The sequence below is a fragment of the Globicephala melas genome, chromosome 11, assembly GCF_963455315.2.
Source record: "Globicephala melas chromosome 11, mGloMel1.2, whole genome shotgun sequence".
Taxonomy (NCBI): domain Eukaryota; kingdom Metazoa; phylum Chordata; class Mammalia; order Artiodactyla; family Delphinidae; genus Globicephala; species Globicephala melas.
Genome location: NC_083324.2, coordinates 20,593,412 through 20,618,020, shown reverse-complemented (window position 1 = coordinate 20,618,020; position 24,609 = coordinate 20,593,412). Strand labels below are relative to the sequence as shown.

At 38.9% G+C, this 24,609-nt stretch overlaps 1 protein-coding gene and 1 non-coding gene across 5 annotated transcripts in view; one reads left to right on the top strand and one right to left on the bottom strand.

Moving 5' to 3' along the window:
* MITF (melanocyte inducing transcription factor) overlaps positions 1 to 24,609 on the top strand; it is a 223,150-nt gene that overhangs the window by 74,267 nt on the left and 124,274 nt on the right. The window lies entirely within an intron of this gene.
* On the bottom strand, positions 23,927 to 24,033 carry LOC115859159 (U6 spliceosomal RNA). The gene has a single exon (XR_004041940.1). It is a non-coding gene; the product is annotated as a U6 spliceosomal RNA (small nuclear RNA).

Sequence of the window (24,609 nt, the reverse complement as noted above, 5' to 3'; positions counted from 1 at the left end):
TTTGAGTAGAACATTAGGTTAGTAGAAACTTTGGAGAAACAAATGGGGCAATGATAAAAATAGAAATGGGGTAAGGAGAATAAGCAAAATAGTGCGATATTGTGGAAAGAATGAGGATAGTGAGTTAGAGTCTTAGCTCTGTCCCAAAATAGCTCAGTGACCTTATCCAAGGTGCTTGACACTAGCAGGCTGGTCTAAAATGGGAATGGTGCAATCTCATAGGGATGGTGTAATGAAAAATTAGATAACAGTTGTAGAAATGCTTTGAAAAGGTAAAAGGGTATGTCAGTGAGGGGCTCGCCTTGTTAACGTTATTTGGAGAAGGCAAGTTTTGAGATGTTTGCTCTCAGAGACAGAGATGGTAGAGAAGAGAAGCAGAGTTATAAAATATGCCTGAAGGACCAAGTTTTTAAGTATTGATTTAACTCTAAATAGACTATTTCTTTCCTTCTGTCAGTTTTTAATTTTCACAGCTTGATTTTTCTTTCACTGGTTATTATTTCATCCTTAGAACTTCTAGTTATTTGTTGCCTAAATTGTCTCATAGGGTTTTTCTGATATATATTTTTAGATACAGTTCACTTTTTTTCATGAAGTTCTGCTGCAAATATGGGTAAGATCAACAGAATTCTGTGTGTTGTGAGTTAATGATAAAGTTACTGTTTTTCTTTGGCTTCAGTGAAGAGTAAGGATTGGGTCATGAGTGCAAGCGATTTAGCTCATTGGTTTCCTTCTTGTCCTCAGTTGGCACATCCTAAAATCACTTTGTGGTCTCCCACTCAGTGGGCTGGGCAGACAATGGGAAACATTTATGGTAGGAATCGTAAGGGTGTCCAGAGTTTAGGACTGAGGGAAATTGGCCCAGCAGTGAACACGCTTAGCATTTGGAAGCCTGGCTCAGACAGGATTTTCTCATCCTTCTGTGTTACTCTACAAGGTAACTTTTCATTGACACAGTTGGGTAATTAAGAAAGATAAAGTAAAATAAAAGGAAAATTTGATTGGTCAGTAGGTAGAATGTGTACACAGTCTTTTCTATCATTTATGCATTTATTTACACCGAGTGGAATAATTTTTCCCTCCTGGAAGTGCTCTTATATTTCCTAATGTATTGGGGCATGAATATCATTCCCTTTCTTGGAGCCACTTACAAATTCAGTTTATATCAGAGGCACAAGCATGAGGATTTTTAAAATAGATTTTACCGCTGGAAAGACCTAGGCCATTTTTCCTTGTGTTCCAAATTGTTTTCTATTGCTTTAACAGAAAAGGAAGATTATCAAATGCTGCTCGTAGATCTGACATTGGACCACGGGTTTCTTGAATCATTAGCTGCTTTTATGGAGTTATGTAGCAGCCAAATAGTTAAGATTTCTTTAAAAGGTATGAAGTTTATTATGTCCAGTGAAGTATGAATGGAGCATGAAAAACTGTTCTTTGTAAAAACTTACTGACCGGACTACCTTGGTGGCGCAGTGGTTAAGAATACGCCTGCCAATGCAGGGAACACAGATTCAATCCCTGATCCGGGAAGATCCCACGTGCCATAGAGCAACCAAACCCATGTGCCACAACTACGGAGACTGCTCTCTAGAGCCCGCGAGCCACAACTACTGAGCCCACACGCCACAGCTACTGAAGCCTGTACGCTCTAGAGCCTGCGTGCCACAACTACTGAAGCCTGCGTACTCTAGGGCCCATGTGCTGCAACTACTGAGCCCACATGCCACAACTTCTGAAGCCCACGCGCCTAGAGCCCGTGCTCCGCAACAAGAGAAGCCACCACAATGAGAAGCCCGCGCAGCGCAACGAGGAGTAGCCCCTGCTCACCACAACTAGAGAAAGCCCACGCGCAGCAACGAAGACTCAGCGTAGCCAAAAATAAATAAAATTATTTTAAAAAAAGACTTACTGATAAGTTGATTAAAGTTTACAGAGTTAAGTGCAGTGGAAAATCAGTAATTTTCAGAGGGTGCTTTTGTTTTTTGTTGGTTGGTGTTATGAACAAAAAGTGAAAATACTTAAGGATCACAGATAAAATTCTGTAATAGGGCACTGGAAGAGGGTTGCTGATCCATTCTTTTTTAGGGACACATTAACTACAGAAACTTAATGGAGGGCTATTAAGTATTTAATTTAAGTGTCCCTGGAAGATATTATACGCTTATCAATATTACGATTGAGTATTGTTTCATTTAACCTTCTGTCGGTGGGTTAAATGGTGTATGATTGGCTCCTAGAAACCAGGAGCAGAGCTACATACCATTCATCAGGTAGTTGTGTGAAAGGGCAACTTCTTGATTTCCCTGTCAGAGAATCAGTTCTCCACAGGCTTTTGATCATCTTCCCAAAATGATGCATTCATAGTGTCTGATGACCCAGGCTTGTGGTACGTTTTATAAAGTATAACTGAAATATTGATTCATCGATTCATTCAGTAAGTCTTTCCCCATTCTGTATTTTTAACCTGTCAATTTTACGGCCATTTTTCTCTGTAGTCTGAAATTTTGGTATCTTTATATCCAGAGATGTGCCAGCTGTTAATTTATTGGTTCATGTAGAAACAAGTGCAACACTTTCGGGTGTCTCTTTCCAGTGGAGTCACATTGGGGTTCACTTAATTTTCCAGCAACAATGTGTAGTAACACATGCAAAGTGTTGCCGACCGAGGATGTTTACCTGAGCCTTGCTGCTCTGGAGATTCTTTGGAGGTCGTGTCATGCCCCTGTGACTGACCTTAGCCGCTCTGACTGCACCCACTCCCCCCAGCCCTTCCCCCCCAGCAAAAACAGGTATTCACCCTAAATCTCAAAAGTGAGGAAAAGAGTTTAAAAAGATAACAAAAGTTAGGAAAACTTTTCTAGGGTAATGTTTCCTGGTAAACTGGTACAGCATGGCCCAAGGCCTCAGGCATACAGAAAGAGATGTTCACCATAAGACAGCGTGGCTCAAGAGCTCAGACGTACAAAAACACTCTTGTCAAGCGGAATATTCCAAGGGCTCTGAGGTTATCGCCTAGAAGCCAATGAAGGTCAGTCCTGAAGACAGGCCTACCTTTGGAATGTGCAGGGTTTGAGCAACCCAGGCCTGCTGAGTTAATAAGTCTTTCCTGCCCACATATCTAGTAATATTTTATGAAATGATAATCATTGTGAATATTATGCTGTTGCGTCTCTGGATTTTGTCGCCTTCCTTTAAGAAAGGTTGAGTTTTCTCCTGGCAGGCAGTTGGTTTACTTGGGGATCAGCTTGATTCTGTTGAGGTTGTTTTTATATTTTGTGAGAGTGGATCTTGTGTAGTCTTATTGTAGGCCTGGTTTATCCCTACTCTCCACAAAGGCCATACCTTTCTGGACAGTAGGTATGGCCTTTCTGGGGTCTCCACTGAATGCTGCAGGTGTTTAATGAAGTCTCAGGCAGCTTGGACTTTGTCTCCCTGCGCTCTGTGAGCTCTGAAAGCTGTTCTGCTTATAGCTTCCCAGTAGAGGTTTTCTTCCTGGTAGTCATTCTTCTCTGGTAGTTATTCTTTGCCCAGCCTTGCAGAGTTTCACCCTCTGCATTTGTGTATTGCTATTGAGCTAAAGGCTCAGGGAGACCCATAGGAAGATTTCAGATTTCTATTTTTTTGCACAACTCCTTCCTTTCTTGTACTCTGTCTTACATATTCTAACTACCTCATTCTCCCCAGATTTCAACCTTTTCTTCTCAGCTCACTGAGATTGCTCTGCTCTGCCTAGGTTGCCCCTCTCTGCCTCACAATCTGGAAAGTACTTCTAGGCAGAACTCTTAGGTGGCTGTATTGCTCGTCTCATTTGTTTCTCTTCCTTCAGGGATCACCGTCCTGAAATGCCTATTGTTTAATGAGTGAAAACGGTTGTTTCATATATTTTGTCTAATTTTCTAGTTAATTACAGTGGGAGAGATAATGTGGTACCAGTTACTCTGCATGATTGAAAGTGGAATTTTTTTCTAATGTAATTTTTATGTAATGGTTAAGATCAGAGGTTGAGATTTAGACACGTGGACTTCAAATTTAGCGTCCAGCATTTACTATCTTTTGATCTTTGGCAGTTTGTTAACGTCTCTCTGACTTAGTTGCCTTATCTGCAGAATGGACATAGTAATATCTAAGTCATAGGGTTTTGTGAGCATTAGTTTTTATAGTGCAAGTAAAATGCTTAGTGTAGCTCCTGACACATGTTAAGGCTCGTTCTATGATGTTGATGATGATGACGACGATGAAGGTAATGATAGTGATGGTGGTGGTGGTATTTGGCTGTATTTGCGGCATTAAGTGAGGATGTTACATGGGAATAAAGTGCTGTTGGGTTAGAAAGTCAAGGTACCACATTTCTTTTGACAGTTAATTGTCCCTGAAGTGTGATAGGATCAAGGAGAACATAGACATTTTCCATTCCTCTGCTTGAAGAACTGTCAGAGAAGTTACAGAAAAATTCACTAATGACTTCCAGGCATGGTAGCCAAGAGTTGATGCTTGTTCTGAAACTACTCATATAGACTTTAGGGATGCAAAACTCCTGAAGACTGTGCAAAATGCCTTTGAAAATCAACCTGATTATATCTTTAATGTTTTGTTTCTTAGGCTGTGTGATGGATGTGTTTATTATATTTGTCCTCGTTCTTTTTGGTACCCCTGAAATGTTCCATAATTTTAAAAACCTGTCTTACCCCTTCACATAATCCTGATGTGCATGTTTAAAAAAACTATTGAATTAAACATACAAATCGCAGTATGATGGGTAGGATAGGTGTCACTTAGGTTAAGTTTTAAAATATGTGTAGAACATTGCCATGTACTCGTAATGACTGTGTGTGTGTGTGTGTGTGTGTGTGCGTGTGTGTGTGCGTGCATGAAAAAGTTGGCTTGGAAAGAAACAGCAATTTCAGGAAAGCAGTTTCTTTGTGAGGAGAGAAATGAATGGGAGGGAGAACAGGCAGGGGTACAAAAAGTCTTAAACTGAATCCCTGATATTTTATTTCTGACAAAAATTGAATTAGAAATTTGGAATAACATCTTAAGATCTGAAAGGTGCTTACATGGGGATTTGTTATATTCTTTGTATATTTGATATATATCTTAAAAACAAATATAATAACAAGTGTTCAAGTTGGAAGTAAAACTCTTTGCTTCAGTGCCTTGGTTCATATTATATCAAGACTTTGGGGGATGTTTCCGGGAATGTGATTATAAAATTCGTTATTGTCTTACTCCAGGACAATTGCAGAATATAAAGTTATGCTTCGGGACCAGGAATACCTCTCCATCTGTATATATATTTGCAGCATTTATCATTAGGATAAAACTTGGTGGGTGGTCTACCTCAGTTTGAATTTGGGGAATCAGAGTGCAGGTACTTTCTCCTGGGCCAGTCTATGCTCTCCATCTAATTTCCTCTCTTCTGAGCCGTTCAAATCTTCGAACTCCGAGGTGGCTTCTCACTGCTAGGACGTAGTCCGTACAACTTAAGGAGACCTATGAAGTCCCCCCTGTTGTTCCTCCCAAACATCACCTACTCTTTCTTTTTGCCATCCAGCCATACTTTGCTTGCTTTTTTCTTTTTTTGTTTCCTCTCAGGTTTCCTGTTCATTCGCTGGTTTTCATTCCAGGTGTTTCCACTTGATTTCTCCCTTCATCTATAACTCCCTCCCTGCTTCCCTCAGTTTTTTCGGCTGACTTTCTTATCATCCATCAAATCTGAGCTTTAACAGCCCTGCCTATATATGTATGTGTGTATGTATGTATTTATCTGTCTGTATGTATGTATCTATCATCTACCTCTTTCATTTCTTCCCTCCCTCTTTCCTTCTCTCTCTCTCTTTCTCCTTATCTGTCTGTTTTCTACAATTCCCCAGTATTAATGCTCATATTCTTACAGTTATTACTTACTTATTCATCTTACAGCTTAGATTTTAAGCTCCGCTAAGGAGAGACCATGTTTCTTTTCCTTTCCCCAGCACCTCTGTAGTATGTGTGTAGCGTCTGGTATAATGTAGGCACTAAATAAATATTTGTTGAATGAATACGTGAATGAAGTACAGTTTGAGCTTTTGACTTCCATATTCTCACTAGATATTAAGTTTTTTAATGGAAACTACTGGATTTTAATAAAACATTTGGGAATTTTATGACTATTTTCATAAAACATTAAGAGCATTTGGAGTCAAAGGTATATTTTAAAGTCAGAAGTAATGTTAGAGTCTGTGGGCATTAAAATAGGTTCATATTCTTTTAAATTGATTTTAAATTTACTTACAAGGAGCACATAGTTTGGAAAAAAATCAGAGAAGAGTGAGTGTGTCAAATGAAAATCAGCATTCATCAACTACATTGTTTCTAATCCTGTCTGATTAATAGGTTAAAACTTCAGTAGGATTCACCCTCAAGAAGAAAAAGATATGTACATCAGAAGACTATAATGTTTTAAGAAAAGCAACTACAGTTGTTCAGTTGAGGCTCTGATGGGAATAAAAGGTTCACACTGAAGGGACTTTTAGAGTCACGATTTGTTTTTTAAAAAATGGCATGTGAAGGGCGCAGTGTCTCTTCCAGTGTTAGCTAGTGTTTCCTTTAACCTTCTTCCTCAAAGGCCCATCCTAAAAAAAGGTTCAGCCTTGGTTTTTTTCCCTCTTTCAAAGACAGTATCTCAAAAATGGTACTAATTTAAGCCCTGCTAAATGTCCAGATGCAGCACCTGGGAAAAATGAAGTTCAGAAGTTCAGCAGTTGGAACTGCTTAAGCTCGGAGAATCTTCTTGCTGCGGTTGCATGTCTGGTTCTAGAAGCTGGTAACTTCTTTCAGGTGGGCATTGATCCGTTGTAACAGATGGCTGCAAGTGTGGCTGTCTCAGAGAGTGAGCCTGAGTGTGAAGTTGTCCAAGAAGTTGAAACACTTCTCAGAATATCTTCTTTTCCCGATGACAGCTTTGTCATTCCAACTAGAACTTTCTGGGTTGGAAGAGTGAAGTTAATGAAGCATAAGAGAAGCCTTTAAGCTGTGTTGTTCAATATGGTAGCCATGGCCACATGTGGCTATTAAACACTTGAAGTGTGACTTGTCCAAGTTGAGATGTTCTCCAATTATAAAATGCACACCAGTTTTTGTATGAAAAAAATAATGTAAAATATCTCATAATAATTTTTTTTGTTCCGGTATGCGGGCCTCTCACTGTTGTGGCCTCTCCCGTTGCGGAGCACAGGCTCCGGACGCGCAGGCTCAGCGGCCATGGCTCACGGGCCCAGCCGCTCCGCGGCATGGGGGATCTTCCCGGACCGGGGCACGAACCCATGTCCCCTGCATCGGCAGGCGGACTCTCAACCACTGCGCCACCAGGGAAGCCCTCATAATAATTTTTAATTTTGATTAATGTTGAAATACTCTTGGGCACACTGGGTAAAATAAGATAAAATTGATTTCACCTGCTTCATTTTTTTTTTAATATGGTTACTAGACAATTTAAATTTACGTATGTGGCTCGCTTTATATTTTTGTTGGGCAGTGCTGTTTGGGGTAGAATCTTTACCAGGGATCTACATGAAACTTGGTCCTACTTATACTTTGACGTGACTGTTTACTTTAATACATGTCAGTTCAGATCTGGAATGAAAAGCTTGAACTTTCTAAATGAGTTTCTTCATAACTTGCCATTTAAATGGAGCAGTAAAAGCAAGAGTGGGATTTTTTCAGTTGTACAAGAAATTTCTAGAAACTAAGAGCTTTGCAGAGCTAAAAATTCATTCCCATTGTTTTATTTTTAAGCTCTATTTTAAGTTTCTGCCAGGACGAAAACGTTCATTCCCTTTTGGGTTCTGATGGCCTGGTAAAACTTCTTTGTAAACCCAGGGGATGTGATAGAATTGGCACAGGAGAAAATTAATTTGGTTGGGATCCATGAATGGAATGGAGGTAATGTGCAGGGCTTGCAGAGTCCATTGTCATCCATCACTGCAGAGGTTCTGCAGCAATGCCGGGCTGCCCAGCACGCTGTCCTTTGGACAGCAGGCAGGTCAAGATACCTTCCTTCCCGAAGAGCCCTACTCTTGTGCAATAGAGAAAAGCGTAAGCATAGAATATATTTGCAGTTATAGGCCATGTATACACACATTCAGTGTGAGTGCTTGGCATCTATTCCTGTGTGTGTGGGTTTTTCTGGAAAAAAGTTAAGTGGGGTTTTCCATAACTTTTTTTTTTTTCTCTTAAAGCGTTTGTTGTAGGATATTTTCCGACCCTACATTTTCCCAGTAACATAAGCTCAAAGCTTATAGCAATGAGGTACTTTCTTGTCGAAGGTGAGTCAAAAACAGGAACCTTTTAATTCTGTCACATGATGGCGGATGTTATAAAATAGTAATAGCGCGGAGTTCATTGTTTTTCCCCCTTTAGTCGTCAGACTTTTAGCTGCTTGCCGCCTTCACCATTGCGGAAGCCAGGAATTCAGAAGCGTAGGTCAGATATTCGCCGTAGAAAATGCATTCAGGAGCGTACACATTAAATGGGTTATAAATAGCATCTGTCCTGACAATGCTGGAATTTTCTCAACTTCTGGAGACATTGAAGTCTTTGTTTTGTGGGTCGCTGCCCTCTCCCCCCACCCCCTAAGCTTTGAGTCATAAAGCCTGAAAAACTAATGAGGTTGCTGAAACTTAAAATCTAGTGAGTAGCACGTATGGGAAGCAAGGAGAGATGGCAGAAACTGTACGCTTGGATTCAAGGTGGCTTCTGTCTTGCAGTTCTGAACTTGCTTACCTTGTGTTTTATTGTTTCAGGCCCTTGAATTTATTGTTTTCCTTCAATAGGATCAAATTAGACTGAAAAAATTAAAAGAACACATAGGTAGATAGCAACAAAGCTAATATTAGCTCCTGAATACTCTGTTTAGAATAGGAAAGAAAAAAAATCTGTCCATGAAAGCAGAAGTACAAGCCAGATTAAGTTGATTGTGTGTGTATGTGTGTATGCATATATGTATGTATGTGTGTATTAGCCATAGAACTAAGAATGGTTTTTACAATTAATAGTTGTTTTCAAACACTTAAGGTAAAAATAAAAACAAAAAAACATGCAACAGAGACCATGTGGGGCCCACCAAGCGTAAAATTTTTACCGGCCCGTGGTTTAGAATGTGCTTGCTATGTAACACGTGATACTCAATATATAATCAAATAAAAGTTCCTTTCTTAGATTTTGTTAGTTCACCCAACAAATATTTCTTGAGTATTTGTTCTGTTCCTAGCACTGTCCTAGATACTGGAGAAATAAAGTTAAAAAAAAGAGAGACATTTCTGCCTTCAAAGAGCTTAGCTTCCTATGGAAAAAAAAAAAAGACCAAACCTAACCAAATCGAATGGAAATAAGAAACTGGAAGGTTAAGTCCCAGGAAGACAAAACAGCTAAGTGTGAGATACAGAGCAACAGAGGGGGTTCTGTGCGTCTCACCCTCTATTCTTCCTTCCTTGGACTGTGCTGTGAAACGGTGACTAAGTTATTTCCCAGATTTCAAATTCACCCTCCCACCCGCCCCCACACAAATACAGAACAGTGTTTGCTTTTCCCTGTGATTTCCTTATTTTTCTATTTTATTTCTTTTCCAAAGTCTCTTTTGGCCCCAACTGAAATTCATTCATTATTCAACTCAGGCTTATTGAGTCCTAAATTAGGTTGGTGTTCACAAGGAATATTTCTTTTCTTTCTTTTTTTTATAACATTTTATTTTATTTTATTTATTTATTTTTTTAACATCTTTATTGGTATATAATTGCTTTACAATGGTGTGTTAGTTTCTGCTGTATAACAAAGTGAATCAGCTATATGTACACATATATCCCCATATCCCCTCCCTCTTGCGTCTCCCTCCCACCCTCCCTCTCCCACCCCTCTAGGTGGTCACAAAGCACCCCGCTGATCTCCCTGTGCTACGCGGCTGCTTCCCATTAGCTGTCTATTTTACATTTGGTAGTGTATATATGTCAATGCTGCTGGGACAAAGTGAGAGAGTGGTATTTTTATTTATTTATTTATTTTTGGCCACACTGCATGGCTTCCGGGATCTTAGTTCCACAACCAGAGATCAAACTCGTGCCTCCTGCAGTGGAAGCGCAGAGTCCTAACCACTGACTGCCAGGGAATTCCCATGGAATGTTTATTTTCATTCTACTTTTTCAGTCAGTTTTTCTGTGTCCTTCTACTTAAGGTTAGTTGCTTATATGCACCATATAGTTGGGTTTTGAACCTTAGTCTTTTATGCTTTTTTCCTCTTTTCTGGAAATATGGATTATGATTATTTTATTTCTTTTAGCATCAAGGTCTTTTCCCCAGATCTGATGTTCTCTAGAACGCCTGTGTTTTGTGATCTGTACCAAAGTGACTTATTGACCAGTGTTCGCTTGTTTATTTTGGATCTTTCCTGCTGTTGGAATCCTTTATGATACTACCTGATCATTAATCCTGCTCTCCTAGCATATAAGTAGTTGAATATAATTTCTTTTCTGGTTCCAAAGATGCTCTCCAGCCTGCATTTTGGTTAGCAGAATGACCAGAGCTTGGGCAAAAGACCACTAATGACACACACACAGGCCTGAAATTATCCTGTTACAGAACAGTTACCACATTCGTGTGAATGGCTAAGCAAAGGTCAAAATATGAGCAACACTATTTATGGCTCAGTGAGTGACTTTATATTCAAAGTCTGTCATCATTTGTCAGGAGACTGGTATTAGCAAAGCTGTGCCATGCTAAGGACCATCTAAAAAGTGATTTGGGATCAACTCAGCATACAAGTAAAAAGAGGACAGTTGAGATGTATCCCAGGAAACAAGAACCCTGCACCTGACTTGGAAGTAGTTCTTTTATTCCTGCTGTTGTCAGACTTGTCTGCCTCTTGGAAAGTGAATTTTCCTCCCTCTAAATCAGTTTTGTCAGTGTTTGTTTCCTGCAGTGCCCGTGGCCCTGAATGGATGGGTGTTTCTCCAGTGCCTGGTTCCCGTAGTGCCTGGTGGCCAGAGCTGCATGTAGTAGCCACCAGCTTCCTCTGGCGTTCTTACTTGAGGACATTTGGAGCGGAGTGCCTCTGGTGGGCCACCTCTCTGTGAATAGCCTTCCCTGGCATCCTAGAGGATGGAGTCCAGTAAGTTCCACAGGTGCAGCACCGCAGTGAGTTTCCTGCCGTGCAGAGAGCTCAAAGGACCTGGATCTCAGCCCTGGGGAGGAAGACTCTGAGCCCTAAGGGTAGTGACTGCTCCTTATATCTGCCATTCCTATATTCTTTAGAGTTTTGTTTACTTCTTATAAGCTAATTCCCTGTTACAGTTAATAATTCCTTATATTAAACTTCCTCCATTCAAATTACTGTGTGGCTTCTCTCTCCTGATTGGACCCTGACTAATACAGGGTCCCACCAGCAGCGTTAGGTTTCTGTTCTTGCATGGCAAGAAGGTAAGAGGGTCTAATGGATTTGTACAAAGGAGCATGAAATCAGAATGTATTGCAACATAAGCTATTGTATATTTCTCTGCGTTTTTCTGATTGAATGACCAGATCTTAGGGAAAACTGGAAATATGCAATTATCTGTGGTAAATGTGGAGGTTGGTGGTGCTGATGACCCTAGAGTAAAAAATCCATAAAAGATTTTGTCTGACAACTTGACCATACTGCTTTGTGTGGGACCTTTGTGTGTGAACAAGGCTGCTGTGAGATCCAGTGGTGAGTGATATAATTCAGTTTCTGGGGACTGTCTGCAGAGCTGTAATATCTTACATTGATAATCAAAGGTTGATTAAATGTACATGTCAAGTTTGTTTCCTTCTACCCTTGTATCATGTGATAGAGTTGCAAGCAGTTGCTCTTTTGTTCCCCTTTTCTGTGTGAATGCTGCAGCAGTGTGATACGAGCAAGTGTAGGACTCAGAAAAAAAGACTGTGAGGTGCCTTGAGGATTATTGGGTCTGATTCCTTCAGTTTTTGGATGAGGATACTGACCACAGGTGAGGATAAATGCCTTCCTCTCAAGAGTATGCATTGAGAGAACAGAATAATACACCCAGACAGAGTTTTTGGACTCCTAGTCAGTTGTTTTCCCCCAACTCCAGTCTATTTAAAAATCTCTAATGATTTTTATTTTTTATAATTATTTTTTTATTTAAGTATAGTTAATTTACAATGTTGTGTGAGTTTCAAGTGTACAGCAAAGTGATTCAGTTATACGTATACATATATATATATTCTTTTTCATATTCTTTTCCATTACAGGTTAATAATATATTGAGTATAGTTCCCTGTGCTATACAGTAGGTCCTTGTTGTTTATCTGTTTTATATATAGTAGTGTGTATATGTTAATCCCAAACTCCTAACTTACCCTCCCCTCTTCCCCCGCTATCTCCTTTGGTAACCATCAATTTGTTTTCTATGTCTGTGAGTCTATTTCTTTTTTGTAAATAAGTTCATTTGTATCATTTTTTAAGACTCTACATATAAGTGATATCATGTGATATTTGTCTTTGACTTACTTCACTTAAGATGGTAATCTCTAGCTTCATCCATTTTGCTACAAATGGCATTATTCCATTCTTCTAATGATTTATTTTCTTACATTTGTACTTAAGATTTGTAAAGCTTGGGAAGATATAGTATATGCTTTATTAAAGAATATTTGAGTCTAAATACATTAAAAGGATAAAGGAGAAAATGCCTTAAGTAGGTGCATCTTCTTTTGATTAAAAAATATTTTATTGAAGTGTAATCTATGTAGAGAAAAGTGTGCTTATTGTTAAGTGTATAGCATGATGAGTTTTTTATAAATTGGACTCCTGTTATCCAGCGCTCAGAACAATTAATCAAATGACATCTGTACCCCAGATGCTCCCTTCCTGTGTCCTTTAGTCATTACCCCTCCGAATGGTAGCCACCATCCTGACTCCTAACAGCATAGATTAATGTTGCCTGTTTTGGGCTTTATAGAAATGGATTCAGTCATACAGCCACACATAGGTACTTACCTGTGCCTGGCACTTATTCATCATGATTATGTTTGAGGAATTCATCTGTGTTGCTGTGGATAGTTGTAGCTGATTCACTTTCATGATTATATGGTATTTCATTGCATAAATTTTTTGAGATTTATTTGTCCATTCTCCTGTTGATGGGTATTTAGGGAGTTTTCTAGTTTGGGGCATTTACAAATGGTGCAGCTATGAACATTTGTCATCGTCATTATTATTTCTTAATGTTTGGACATTGGAAGACAGTGAGATGTGAGGTTAAGGGCACAAGCTTGGAATTAGACAAACACATTAATCTAATGTGTTTGACTTTAATCTCAGTCAAGTTATTTCCATCCTTGAGCCTGTCTCCTTATTTGTAGTGGGCGTACTAATTCCAGTCTTGCAGGGTTTTGGAAAAAATCGCATGGAATGATGGATGCTCTGCACAGTGCTTGATACATAGTAAGTTCTCAAAGAATGGAAGTTGCTATTATGTTTCAAGTTAAGCTTTTCTAAATTGTAACAAAGCATCAGCATAATTCACCGTCTGCATTCTGTTGTTGTGCACAGTGTTTTTATGTTTTTCAGAGCTTGCACTTGCTTTGTTTGAATCTTCTTTATCTTACTTCCTCCAATACTGCACTTATTACCTGCCTATTATAATCCAGGTATAGGTGCAGGTATTGAAGAAGAGTTTTGGTTTTTTTTTTACCAGACTTCATTCTTGAGTTAACTTCTCAGTTTTTGCTGTATAGGTGCACCATTATAATACCATTTGCTTATTGTTTTTTCTTATTTTGCCTTAATCAGCTGTTTTACTTTGCTTTGCCCAAAGATGCAAAATCCTTGCAATAAGGGGTTTGTATATCTGAGCCTCAGTGACCTGTAAGAAATGAGGAATCAACAGTTTCCTTCTGTAATTCAATATTATTTACTCCTTCTGCCAGATGATGTGATAGAAGCTCTGTGGGGCTTGAAGGCAACAGTCTTGAATTCTACCTCTAGAAAATTCGTGTTATAAGTACCATCAGGAATATCTTTGCCTTTATTTACAGTTGGCCCAAAGTTAGGATTACCTGCCTGGGTGCCAGCTAAGAAGTGAATTAGTGAGTATTGACTCTGTGTTCAGCCTCAAGCAGGCTTTCCTGTGGAATGCACGTTTAGTTGGACTGTGAGGAAAATCATTAACTCATTCCGACCTAAGGAAACTTTGTGAATGGCTAGAAATTTCAGGATTATGTTTATATAGTTTCAGAGGTTGTATTTTGGGATAAAGGATAATTTAAAGAAAAAAGAAAAGGACAATGTGTTTACTTCTTAGAAGAGTCATATGTTGGTTTTGTTTATAAATTATATTTAATCCAATTTTATTTAGGTTATATAGGATAATTTTCAAGTAGTTAATGTTAACAAACTTAGAATAGGTAAAGGAAAATACTTGTGGCCCAAGCGTATATCATTTTAGTAGCATTTTAAAAACCTCTTTATACTAGTTTGCACAATAAATATATTTCTGAAAAGCTGCAGATATATAGATATAGGAGGTAAATATATAAAGACTACATTTTTTAAATGGAGTAATATAAAATCACCATCATATTTAGATACTTAAAATATATCTCATTATAATTATTCTACTAAATGTAGGATCTGTTATAAAATGAACAATCTGTTCCTAATTTCTATGTTTAAATCTTGGGATAATTTGAAGTGAGGTGTAGTCAATATTTTAACATATTCTTGGAGTTTGATATTAATGAGCATCATGGAGTTGATAATTTTATTCCTAGATAGTTGAAATAAGTAGGTGACAGAAATGTAATAGAAGCAGAACGTTATTTTTCTCATTATCAGCTGGAAAGCAAAAGCATTAGCATCTGAAGTGAATGCTGGAATCTCCTATATATGTGTGTATGTGTGTGTGTGTGTATGTGTGTGTGTGTGCATGTGCGTGTGATCTGAGTCATGCTACTCCAAGTATGATTCATGGACTAGACTGTTTCGTGAACTATGTGTCGGTCAGCAGTGAGGTATGAACAGATATTGAGTGTTCAGAAACCTTTATAACAATTGGACAGTGATTTTTAGGTCTCTTGAATCTAATACAATTTGGGCTTGCATATTTGTGTGTCTGTTTTGTTTTTCATTTCATTTGTCTTAGAATTCATTTTTATTATGTTTACAAAAGTATTGATCTGGGGCTTCCCTGGTAGCGCAGTGGTTGAGAGTCCGCCTGCCGATGCAGGGGACGCGGGTTCGTGCCCCCGTCCGGGAAGATCCCACATGCCGCGGAGCGGCTGGGCCCGTGAGCCATGGCCGCTGAGCCTGCGCGTCCGGAGCCTGTGCTCCGCAACGGGAGAGGCCACAACAGTGAGAGGCCCGCATACCACCAAAAAAAAAAAAAAAAAAAAAAGTATTGATCTGTGTTGGATTTGAAATTTAAAAAAAAAACAACAGACAAACTGATGCAAACCACAAATTGCAAATGGTTTGAGAAGCATTGGTGAGAAACTTGCGTGACTGAGGCAGAAAGCTGGTATAATTTCTAATCTTCCCTAAGCATGTTTTATGACATGGAATACTGTGCTCGTGTTGCATTGAGCTTTTCTAATCCCTAGTTAACCATATCCTCGAACCTTTCCAACATAACTATTCTGTCTATTCAGTTGTGACATCTTGATCCACTGATTTCCTAGAGTGATTTGCAAAGAAGTAATTCTTTGCATTTATTCATTCATTCAACCATTATTTATTTAATGAGCATCTAACTGTGGGCCAGATACTGGTCTAAGCACTGGGAATTCAGCAGTAACAAAACGAAAAAAAACAAAAAACAATCTCTGCTCTCTTCTAGCTTGTATGAAGAGAATTAAAATATATAAATATATGTGTACCTACATACGCGCGCACACACACACACGTATGAACTGCAAGGCGGTAGATGGGGTCCACATGCATCCAGTTCCCCTTGGGCTATGACTGCATGCATTCCTCTACTCTTTGGATGTTAAGGTCACTAGTGATGTAGTTTTGTGTCTGAACCCTGTGACTAGCAAAGAGTCCCCAGGTGACGCATGTAGTTGGCTTCCCTCTGGGCTGTTGGTGTTTGAGCATGACCTCCCTGATTGGTGAGGACGTTGGAACAAGCAAAGCCTCAGAGACTGGAGGAATCTTGGTGTCCACTGTCCTGAACTGCTGTCTCCCTTTGGGATGTCATTAAATACAAAGTTAGATCCAGGGTGTTTCTTTGGTTCAGCTGGAGGGACTATGATCTCCTCTAGGATGTTGTTGAGATCCTGGGAGTCTAGCAGGGAGATGTCAACCCTCTGAAATTAGGACAGCATTTTTGGTGTGCGCACTTTTGGGGGTGAAGGCTCCTAGCTTTCATCAGCTTCTATGAGTAATTCATGACCCTCAAAGCTGAAGAATCATGGGTATCCAGTGAGCAAAGAGCCTTTTGCAGTTTGGCTTCTGTTGTTTAATCTGGTTGTATCTCCTGTTTTCTCCCTTGGGCTTCCCTGTGGCAGCTAGACCTGCCTCCTCGCTTTTGCTCCGGCATGCCAGGCATGGCCCCGTCTGGGATGCTCGACCTACAACCATCTACAGAGCTCCTCTCCTCACCTCCTTTAAGCCTTTGCTCCATTGTCACCCTCTGGGCTTGCCCTGACTACTGTATTTAAAATAGCATTCCCTTCCTGCCCCTATCTTGGTCCTTGGTGCTTTATTTTTACCCTAGCACTTGCTGCCTTTAACACCTTAGATGGCTTAGTTATTTACTAAGTTTATTGTCCATATTCCCTTTCTCACCCTAATGTTCCATAGAAGTAGAGATTTTTGTCTCTTTGTTCACTGCTGTATCCCCAGCACTTCAAACAGTGTCTGACACATAGTAGGTGTTCAATAGATATTTGATGAATAAATAAATGAATAAATGAATGAATATGGGCTCTGATTCTCCCTTTCAAAGTGCACAAAATGGAGCTTAAATTCTGCCAGTTTAGCTGAGATTCCTCGTGTTGTTCTGTGTGTATTTCATCCCATCGGTTGTGGTTTCATGAATGTCAGTTCTTATGTTGCCATAAATTGACTTCCAATATTTTCAGTATTTTATTTTTCTTTCCACGTTTCAAGTATTCCCATGAGGCATTTTAATCTTTTTCTTATTGTTTTTCACCGTTTATTGAATCTTACTTTATCCTAGACCCTCAAAGTGTTCATGGATAAAACCTAAGGCAAGTTAGCTGGCCTCTCCATCCCTCAGTTTCCTCATCTGTAAAATGGGAATAATAATAATATCTAATCTTGCAAGATTGCTGTGAGGGTGAAATAAGATGATGCTTGTAAAGCAGATAGCACAGTGCCTGGCATAAATATTGGTTGCATTAATGCTGATGATAATATAAGCATCTTATGGCTCAGCATAGTGTCTGCACGTGGCAGTCACAGAGTAAATGACAGAGTAGTTACAATTATTATGGTTTTCCCTCCCATTACCACCACTAATGATATGGTCCCAGACAATTATCAGAGAGTAGGGCATTAACAGAAAATTCTAGAGAAGGTTAAGGGTTGTCCTCCCTTCCCTTCCCTTCCTTTTTCTCTTTTTCTTCCTCTTTGTTTTCTATACACTGTTACTCTTCCCCTTCCATGCAACGGAAGACCTTTCAGGTTTGAAATTTATTCTTCACTATGCAAATCTGATCTTGGTTGTCTCCATCATGACAGTACTCAGTTTTTCTTTTTTTGGAGACATTCCATTTGAATGGATAGCAGTAGGTCCTTGAGATGTATTTCCACATATGTATTTCACAACAATTAGGATTTCTGGCAATGGTTTAATTTTTTTGGAGGGCATTTCAAGGAGCTGCCTTGTAAGTCTCTGAATGCCTGGGTTATTTGCTTTCTGTCTTTTCCTCCTCAGTGCCAAGTTAGTAAGACTCTCTAGATTTGAATCTTACAAGTAATCAATCAGCAACTGTTTATTAAGTTTATATATGAAAGACTTTCGGAGCAGCCAAATGGCAGCGTGAAAGGTGAGCTTTAGGAAGATCAGTCTGGGGGCTGTGTGTGTAATTGGTACTGGAGGTGTTGCAAATCCAGCAGAGAAGGGAGGAAGGGGCTGTGTTGTGGGAAATGGCGAGAACCAGAAGTGCAGCAGTGCCAGTGGGAATGGAAGCTGGGCTGGTGCTCGGGATGTATGTATGTCTGGCTTTCCTAGGTACCACCAACAGTCTCCCAAAGCAGCTGCCTCAATTTACATTTCCACCAGCAGTGTCTGAGAGTTCTGGGTGGTCCCCATTCTTGCCAACACTTGGTTACTATTTTTGCTTAAAAAATAATACTAAAACATAATGATTGAAAATAATAGCTATCATTTCGTTATCTATTGATATCATGGTTTCTGTGGGTCAGGCATTCCAGAGGGCTGTGCTGGGAAGTTCTCGCTCAATATCTCTCATGAGGTTGTAGACAGATGGTGGCTGCCAGACCTTCTGAAGGAGGAAGCCATTGGTGGTCCACATATACTATACCCCTTCTTATTATCTTTCTCCATCCCAAGGCACAGGACCAGACTAGGGTGAGCCAAGAGATGAAGTCCCAGCCCTGCCAAGGAATGAAATGAACACTTATTGAGCATATACTATGGGCTAGGTCTTGTGCAAGCTGCTCTACTATTATGAGGTTTTTATTTCCTTCAGCATGCTCTTTCCCTCAGAGTTAGCTTCCTAGACAAGCCTTTCCTTAAGAACTCTGTATTTAAATAATATTCTTCTTTATTTCCATCTTAATTGCTCAGTTTATCACCTTCATAGCTCTTTTTTCTATTTACACTGTGTATGTAGTTGTTTGCATATTTATTACCTGTCCACCTACCGTCCTCCGCTCCCTAGCACTAGACTGAGGGTTCTTGACAGCAAGGACTCTGCCTCTTTTGTGCAATGAAATATAGGACACCCAGTGAAAGTTGAATTTCAGATAAAAACAAGTAGTATTTTAATATAAGTGTGTCCCAAATGTGGGACATTTAAAAAGCATAAGTATATCTCAAATACTTAAAAACTATATCCGTAAAAATGTATGTCTCAAATGTGGGACATACTATACTGAAATATTTCTGATTTATTTGAAACTCAGATTTAATCTGATGTCTGGTAGTTTTATATGCTACATCCAGGCCACCCAAATACCTGCTATTTAGCATGTTGTGTGGCATATAATAGAAGCTCAATGAATGTTTGAATCAATGAATGAGTAAATGAAAGAGTTCATATCTTTTTCGGGAACAGTTTTGCAGGGTGGATATTATTAGTTAAAAACAGGTATAACTTTCTACCTTGTTTGAAAATAGGATTTGGAAAAGGGAACCCTCCTACACTGTTGGTGGGAATGTAAATTGGTACAACCACTATGGAGAACAGTATGGAGGTTCCTTGAAAAACTAAAAATGGAACTACCATATGACCCAGCAATCCCACTCCTAGGCATATACCCAGAGAAAACCATAATTCAAAAAGGTACATGCACCCCAGTGTTCATTGCAGCACTATTTACAATAGCCAGGTCATGGAAGCAACCTAAATGCCCATCAACAGAGGAATGGATAAAGAAGGTGTGATACATATATACAATAGAATATTACTCAGCCATAAAAAAGAACAAAATAATACCATTTGCAGCAACGTGGATGGACCTAGAGATTGTCATACTGAACGAAGTAAGTCAGACACAGAAAGACAAATATCACATCATATTGCTTATATGTGGAGTCTAAGAAATAAAGGGTACAAATGAACTTATTTACAAAACAGAAATAGAGGCACGAATGTAGAAAACAAACTTATGGTTACCAGGGGATGTGGGGAGGGATAAATTGGGAGATTGGGACTGAAATATCCACACTACTATACATAAACTAGATAACTAATAAGAACCTGCTGCAGAGCACAGGGAGCTCCACTCAGTACTCTGTAATGGCCTCTGTAATGGGAAGAGAATCTAAAAAAAAAAGAAGAGTGGATATATGTATATGTATAACTGATTCACTTTGCTGTATGCCTGAAACTCACACAACATTGTAAATCAACTATACTCCAATAAAAAAAAAGAAAGAAAATAGAATTTATGTTTGCTTTAAATTTTTAGTGTCACGGATTATTGAGTCTGTACTCTCAGGAGGCACTCAACACGAGTGAATAAAAGCTCGATTCTCGGTGTGGTGGGATTTTACAGGTGACTTTAATTTTATTCATATGTATTATAAAAATTTCTTATCATGAACCTTTTTAATAAAAAAAAGTTTTCAAAACTTGGTAAGTAACTGGGAGAAAAACGATAGGGCTAAAATCCCTTATCCACAATTCCAAAATTCAAAAGTTTCTAAATGTTGAATGACTTTTTTAAAAAAAAGTCTCACTTGGCAGAATTACCTGCCCTGAAATGACACGAGGCTATTTATAGTCTTTATTATCCCGCTTAATATTTCTTCCAAAAAACATGAATATTCAATTAATATGGTTGATTATGAGCTGTTGCCCTGATCTCACTAGGGTTATTACACTCTGTATATACTTCATTATTGTTACAAAATCTAGAAAATTCTGATGTCTGAGACTCCTCAGTCCCCAAGAGTTTTTCTGAAGAATGTTTGTGTGTGTGTGTGTATACATACATGCATACTATGTACATAGAAATTTCGGGAATGATACATTGAAAATTGTCAACAGTGAATATCTCTAAGAGAAGGGATTGGTTGGGGAGACAGTGAGAGGTAAATTTATGCTTGAGTATCTTATTTTTCTTATTCGTATTTCTAATTATTATAATAAAATGATTGCCTTTTTCAATGAAAGAAAGAGTAGAATTGGCTGGAGGGTTTATTTAGGAAAATAGTGGTGTTATTAATGTTAAAAGACAGTTTATCAAGCAGGCTATGCCTTTACATATTAGTTCAACATTTCTGACTGCTGACAAGGACCCAGAAAAAGTTATACACACACCAGGCAGCCTATTGCCTTTTGGATAATGTGTGCATGGTCTAGTGGCAGGGAATTTGCATCAGCAAAAACACTCATTTCTCTTAAAAAAATAAAATCAAGGCACCCAAAAATGTGATGAGTAAATGAAACTACTGTTATTAGTGATGGGTTTGGCATGTTTTACGAAGTCTGAACGATTACTCATCCTCTGTACGTTTGCAGAAGTGCTTTAACAAAAGCCAGATGCATATGTACTAGCAGGGGTTAGTAGGTGGATGAGAGGATTAAACCCACTGAGTTTTTGGAGCCCTGGTTTGTAGCTGTTTTTGGCTTGTTGACAGGCTACGTTTCTGAGTCAGCCTATAGGATGGCTTCCAAGGGTAAGTCTGATTTTGCTTTTCTGGGTTTAAAATATAAGGGGTCAAGGAGATGTGACTAGTTGCCTTTTGCACTGGATTCTTTTCATTAATAGTACATGCATTTCTTCTATGAGAAAGACGTTTATCTTATTCCAGCATATTCTGGTGTGACTGCTACTGATTTTTATGGCTTTACCTCACCTCCCCCTAATTTTTAAAGTGAAATGTCTGAGTGCTGAAGGGATTTTCAAGGGGAATTGCAAAGGTCATATATAAGTTCTACGGCTGGCATGTGGAGAGCAGTGTGATTGAGCCAGAGCCCTCTGTGACCCTTTCTTTTAAAGAGGATGTTTCTAATAAATTAGTGTAGCGCGCTGTACGTGCTTGTTTATGACCTTAAAAATGGTTTAGTTCTTTCTGAGTGGCTATTACTGATGGTTTATGACATGTTATAATGGTTTCAACTTGCACTTTTTTTTTTTTGATTAAAACAATGTCATGCATCAGTCAATGTGAAGTTCATTTTTCTTTTTTTTTCTTTTAAAGGGACTCAGGAGAACATTCAACATTAGAATAAGTCCCTGGTTTCTGACTTCAGAGAATGTTGGTTCTCGAGGTCAGAAAAAGTGAGGATTCGCCAAGCTCTTACAGATGAGCTTTGTAGTAATTGCTGATGAAATTATAAAACACTGCTTTTCCCACTGGATACTAAATGCCCCTTTTCATTAGCTACAGTATGGGGAGCAAAATCATGTGATATATTTTTTTTAATGTTTAACCATAACTACTTCTAAAAGGCAGTTTTCATTTTGTGGCTGCTTTTTTTTCTTCCGGTGTCTAGCACAGTTGAGGACTTTATCTTTTTTGTATCTTTTTAGGGCACTCTGGTGAATGATGGGGTCTGAGTAGCTCTCTAAATGGAAGAGGGTGCCAAGGGGCCTGGGCTGGAGGGGCTGGAGGGGCAGGAGGGGCGTAATTGCATCTCTGCCAGGCGTGCTTGTGGATATATTGCCCTTCTCCCTTCCTCTGAAGCTGAAGGAGTCACTGTGATGTGAGGACGGGGCATGTCGGTGGCCGGTAGCTTTTCCGAGCGGCAGTGGCATCTCTCTGGGCTCAGAAGGGAACTTGCCTCAAGATTTCCGTTCATTCATGTTCAGTACCCATGAGGGAGAAAATTGATCTGCTCTAAATGTAGTCCTTCCTCAAGAAAGACTGATAGATAAAAAGGAGTAAGGGAATTGCTGTTGATGTTTTTAAAAAAGAAAATACATGCATCAGGGCTTTGAAAAATCAAAACTTATGTTCTTAGTGGAAGTCTGAAGCCCTGTGCCAAAGGCTGCATGAAGCTGGAGGTTAAAGTGACTCGTGTTTTTTAGAGCATCAATAGTTCTTGACTATTTGGGGCAGGGGTGCAAAAGTCTCAATAATTCAACTGGTCGGTGATTTAGGAACTGTTTCCTGCTGATAAAAGCAAGGGTATATTAGAGAGTAGAATGTGAGATGAAACGTGAGGCTGCCAGGAGACCTCTCCCTTGCTGACGGTGAATTCAGACCATGCTCCTAGGCCTTGCTTCCAGGGCTCCTTGCAAGGATGTGGCTCCTCTGCTGAGATGTGCTTTGGTGGAAAAGTTATGGGGTGCACTTTCACCCCTTCTCAAACTCAGCCGTTCCAGGACTGCCTCTGTGGGTACCCAAGATGAATTGCTGTGAGGTTTGAGAAAAGCTATTGCCCAGGGTGAGCTAGAACACCTTAATCTAGCACGTCACACACACACAGGTACTTTGAAAGGGACAGGAATTTTGACTGAAGGCTTAGCTTCCACCTGGAAATTGTTATCATAATAAGACAGTGGTCTTTTTCAGTGAGAGAGGGAGAAGCATAAAATGTGGTGGAGGCTGGCACCTGAATGGCATATGAAGATGTAACCCTGTGACCTTTGCCAGTGTTCCCTCCGTCCCCTGGTTTGGAACCTGAATAATGACTTAGCCAAGTAGCTTATTTAAAATTTTTTTGAAATTTATTTTATTTAAAAAAATTTTTAAAGAAAAGAGTAAATCATTTATCAGTGATTTTAGAGCACACTATTATGTGTCTAGATTATCTCACCTCTTTTGATTTTGTCCTTATTGCCCTCATTTCTTAGTGTTTCCCAGCATCTCATCAACTGGCAAGAGAAGATACAACCCCAAACAGCTTTCTACACCTGGTTTCTTGTTAGCCAATTTAACTTAAATATATAGAATTACATGTATATTTCACATTTTGTAGAAAAGAAAATTCAAGAATATATATATTTGAGCCCAGTCTTTGATACACACAGAGACACACACACACACACATACACATAAACACACACCTATATATATTTATGTGTATCTGTATCTTCCACATAATTTACTAAACTCTTAAATCCATAGTCACACACAAACAAAATAAAATCTTAAAATAACCTTGCTGGACAAATAAAGAGGGAAAATTGGTAGGCAGACTTCATAATACTTTTTTTTTTTAACATCTTTATTGGAGTATAATTGCTTTACAATGGTGTGTTAGTTTCTGCTTTATAAAAAAGTGAATCAGCTATACATATATCCTTCAAAATATGGAACGCTTCATGAATTTGCGTGTCATCCTTGTGCAGGGGCCATGCTAATCTTCTCTGTATTATTCCAATTTTAGTACATGTACTGTCGAAGGAAGCACCATGACACTTTAATGTGTGTATTTACTACTTAGAAATATTCAGATGCAGCTTTGTTTTGTGTCGTTAATTTTAGTGATACAGTATTCGGAAAGGTGACAGATAAAAGGGCAGAATGCAATTCTTGAAGCTGTACTTTGCAGGCGGCTGATAATACAAGTCCATTTTCTTTTCCAAATGTGCTATTTATGTAATTTATATTTTTAACCAATCTTAGAACTAGAATGAAAATAGTAATTAATCTTAAGGGCAAGAAATGTTGTAACTATGCCAAATTTGGAAACTTTAAGAAATTCTCTAGGTGGTTAAGCCCAGTCTATTGAATATTCTAATTTGCATGTCACAGAGCATGGTGCTCAACAGATAGTACGTGCTCAGTTAATGTTAAATGACTGGGTCAATTTGACAAGTTTTTTTTTTTTCCTTAAAGAAATGTAAGCATATTTGATTTAGAAGTGGCAGACCAATGTAAAGCCAAGATAAGATAAATAGACCAGGCAAAATAGTGCACATGGCAGGGTTAGTGGTGTTATATGTGCAAAGAGAAAAAACTGAAAGGAAGAATATCAAAATGCTTG